Genomic DNA, 4,348 nt, shown 5'->3' on the forward strand with positions numbered 1-4,348 from the left:
CGGCGCCAGGTGAGCGACAGGCACCGGGAACCGGCACCGGGAACCGGGAGCCAGCACGGGAATCGGCACCGGGAACCGGCACGGGAACGGGAACCGGGAGCCACCATGGGAACCGGCACTGGCACCGGGAACCGGGACGGGCTTTTCCCATGGAGCGGGCAGAGCACGGGGACAGCTGCACGGGAGGTGTGGAGGGTCCCGCTCTGGGGACATCCCAAACCTGCCGGGCGCGTCCCGGTGTCACCCCTAAGGTGACCCTGCCATGTGCAATGTCCTTGCCAGCCGCAGCTGCTCTGGGCTTGTGGCACTGCCAACGCGGGGGTGACACCGTCTGGGGGTCCCGGCAGGAGCTCGGTGTCACCGCGGGCGGGTCAGCGCTGGGGGACACACCCCGTGTGTCACCTGCGGTGACAGCACCGCCCAGAGAGCCCTGCCCAGGGCACGGCACCGGCACCGGGCCAGGAGGAACCTCTCGGGAAGGAGGAGGAGGGTGCTGGGTGCTCCTGTGCGTGCCAGGACACAGCTCAGCCCTGCCCTGGCTCTGCAGGGACACCTGGCACTGCGGGGGCACAGCAAAGCCCCTCCCAAAGCAAGGGCACAGCAAACCCCACCTGCTCCCTTCTTTATAGCCAGTAAAATACAGGGCATGATCCAATTCATAATAACCTGCAAAATGGAATTAATAGAAGGAAGCACTGAAGGCTTTTAGGGGAGTATTTAACCAAGCAGCAAATTCTTGGGTAGCATCACACAGGAGCCCAAAATTGGTAATTCAGGGGTGTTCCAGGATAGAAGTGAGGGTGGAGGGGCCCTGGCACAGAGTGCCCATCCCTGGCAGTGTCCAAGGCCAGGCTGGATGGGACTTGGAGCAACCTGGGATAGTGGAAGATGTCCCTGCCCATGGCAGGGGTGGCACTGGATGGGATTTAAGGTCCCCTCCGACCCAAACCATCCTGGGATGCTCTGATTTTGTCCAGGATGCAGCCATTCAACATTTGCCAAAACAAATGTTAATAATATTTTCCCTTTTTTAGGACATTGATGATGTGGGGCACAAGTACTGCCTGGAACTGGAGCTGGAGGATGTCCTGGACAAAGTGAGTCACACTGGTTTAATTACACACTCTGTGCACACAGCACTTAATACTTTGAATCATGCTCCTGATTTTTCTGTGCTGCCAATCAAGCCCCAAAAAGGCTTAATTTTAACCAAAAGGAACCCACTGACCACATGGCACCTTCCACTACAGCACCAGGCAATGCTGCAGGGAGGACAAGGACATTTCAGTGTCACCCGGCTCCACCTGAACAGCACAAGGGACATTCTGCACCCCAACCACTGCCCCTTCCAGCACTGCAGAAAGCAAATCCCACCCTCAAACATTCACAGAAATGCCAGGAATTCAACCTTGTCTTAAATAACCACAAACCTCTGGGGACCAGACTCAGAGAAAACAGCAACTACATACAAATGACATGTTCAGAAGTGCAAATGACCCTGGTTACAGACATACTCTATCAGCTAATAATGCACATCATTAACTCTGCCACAGGACAGGACTGTCAACTGCACTGCTGAGGTTCTCTATCCCCTGGGCAGCAAAACCTCTGCCCCAGATGTGCAGCTCACAGTGCAAGGAGAGCTCAGGAGCACAGAGGAAGCAGACAAGGAGTTCTACAATCGGATCAGGAGCCTGGAAAAGGAGCTTGTGGCTGAGAACATCCCAGGTACAAGCCAGGGCTGGGACAGGGCTCAGGCCTTCACCTTTCTCTTTTTGGGGGGTCTGCAAGCACAGCCACTGCATTTATTCCTGATTCTGAGAGTTCTGGAAAACCAGCTGGCACTGGCACTGTCACCTGTCCCTGCTCCCTCGGAGGGTGTCCTGGCACAGCACACCCAACACCCCAAGTGCACAACGAGGGGCTGCTCTCACCTCAGAGCAAGCCCTGCCCTCGAGACCTGCGATTTCTATTCAGAGGAAAAAGTGGAGGAGAACACCCTGGAGGTGTCCCAGGCCAGGCTGGATGGAGATGGGAGCAGCCTGGGACAGTGCAAGGTGTCCCTGCCATGGCAGGGGTGGCACTGGATGGGATTTAAGGGCCCTTCCAACCCAAACCATTGCGGGATTGTGTGAAGTGGGAGGAGAACCCTGTGGTGATGGAGCAGCTCTTCCAAAGCTGTGGAAGGCAGGGTGACAGGATTTGAGCAGCAAGCCCTGTGTGAGGTGATAATGCTCTGTTAAGGGCTCTCTTTAACACCCCGTGTTTGTTTTGGTTGCAGACAGCCATGGGAACGTTCCCCCAGAGCTGGAGCCCATCCACCTGCTGGCCTGGGTGGCCTCTGGCTACGTGATCTGGCAGAATTCCACTGAAAACACCAAGTTCCACCTTGCCCAAGTCAAACACGTGAAGCAAGTGGTGAGTTACCAGCAGGAACAGAATCCCAGACTGGTCTGGGCTGGAGGGACCTTAAAGCTCATCCCATTCCCCCCCTGCATGGGCAGGGACACCTTCCACAGCCCAGGGTGCTCCAACCCATCCAGCCTGGCCTTGGCTTTTCCTGGAAAGTATTCATGAGCTAAGCAGTTGTGGCAAGGAAAAGAAATTAAATTAACAATTCCATAGATCTTCCCAGTTTTGCTGTTTTCTATTAGAGAAAATAAATTCTGAGTTAAACATAACCCTAAAATGATCATCAGCTTTAAATTCAAGGCAATTTTCCACAGGAGCCAGGAAAAAGCAGCAGGATTTAGTGTTTAGAAAACTGAAAGCTCCAGAAGTTTTACCCCTCTGAACAGACAGTGAATTCCCAGGAGGTTCTGGGTCTGAGGGAAAGGCAGGAATTCCTTGTGGGAGGAGGATTTGTGAATGTTTTGCTCCCTCTGATGGCATTTTAGAGAATTCACAGCTGCTGCAGGGCTGTGCACCAGCAAGAGTTTAAAGATTCTCTCTAACAAAGGAGAAAGGATAAAGGAGACAAATAACTATTAACTAACCCAGATTAACTACCATCTCTCTAGTTTTATCCCTTTGTCCCTGAAAACACAGGAAAATAATTTATTCCAAAGGCCAGGGATTATTTTGTCACTCAGAATCCCTGGCTGTCACTCACAGGAAGGCCTCTGGAATGTCCTTATCCTCTTGACAATTTCATTTGGGATTGTTTGGGTTCAACTGACACCTTCTAGAATGAGGTGTTCCCATCCCAAAGAATTCCTGACAGATCTGGTCTCTGTAAGGCAGGAATTAGCAGTTTAAAGCCTTACATTCACTGTCTCCAGTGCAGTTTTGGAGTGCACAGAAATTCAAACCAGGAGCTTTTAATTTTGTTACAATGCTTGAGTTCCATCTGCTTCCTTTGTGATCAGGAGCTGCCAGTTTTTTCTGAAATCCATCAGGGAATTTTTGTGATAACCACAGAGAACTGAACCACTTTTTCTGAGGTGGGAGAATCCCCAAATTCAGCCCTTTTCATCCTGTCTTTCCAGAAAAGAAGTGATGAAGATCTTCAGTTTGACTTTGTGGTTCTACTCCATGAAATGGTGTCCCAGGTAAATAATTTTACTCCTAAAAAGCCTTTTTTTGGTGTTTTAGGACTGCAGCTGTGTGAGCTCCAGCTCAGACACAGATCTGATCCTGCAGGGTGAGCTCAGGGTCCCCATCCCTGCCTGTCTCAGCATTCCAGGAACAACAGCAGCAACTTCCAGCTGCTTTGGGGCTTTGCTGGGAACAGCTGAGGTTCAAAGCTGGTCCCTCACAGCTCTCCCTTGGGAGATCCCAGTGCCACAGTGGGCAGGGATAAAGGGAAGGGGCAGCTGGAGCATCCTGGATGCTGAATTCCTGTGGATGCCTCCACAGCCCAGGACAGACCTCAGCAATCCCAGTAACCCCCAGCAGAAACTGGCTCCCAGAACAGCAGCTACATCCTGTGCAACTCTCCAGCAAAACTCTGGGATCTGAGCAGGTGTTTTCATAGGAAAACCACAGAAAATTGGGAAGGGAAGCTCCTGACTGTAACAATCCAGGGATCTCCCTGCCAGCTCCAGCTCTGCTGCTCCTGACCCCCTGCACTCCCATTCCCTTGGGTTTAATTCCCAAGTTTTCCATTAGGAAGCTCCTGGCTGGCTGGGGGGGGCAGCAGGGGCTGCTGACCGTGCTGTGTGTGCCCCACAGGAGGTGCTGCTGTGGGAGGTGACCCTGCTGTGGCACCCCCAGCGCGGGGCCCGAGTGCCCCAGAGCCGCGCCGCGGGAGCGGGGAGCTCCTGAGAACAACTGGGAGCAACTGGGAACACCTGGGAGCAACTGGGAGCAACTGGGAGCTCCTGGGAACACCTGGGAGCAACTGGGA

At 53.2% G+C, this 4,348-nt stretch overlaps 1 protein-coding gene across 1 annotated transcript in view; it reads right to left on the bottom strand.

Moving 5' to 3' along the window:
- Positions 1-4,348, bottom strand: part of GFM1 (G elongation factor mitochondrial 1) — a 25,225-nt gene that overhangs the window by 3,714 nt on the left and 17,163 nt on the right. The window lies entirely within an intron of this gene.

Source organism: Geospiza fortis, unplaced genomic scaffold (assembly GCF_000277835.1).
Source record: "Geospiza fortis unplaced genomic scaffold, GeoFor_1.0 scaffold172, whole genome shotgun sequence".
NCBI lineage: Eukaryota > Metazoa > Chordata > Aves > Passeriformes > Thraupidae > Geospiza > Geospiza fortis.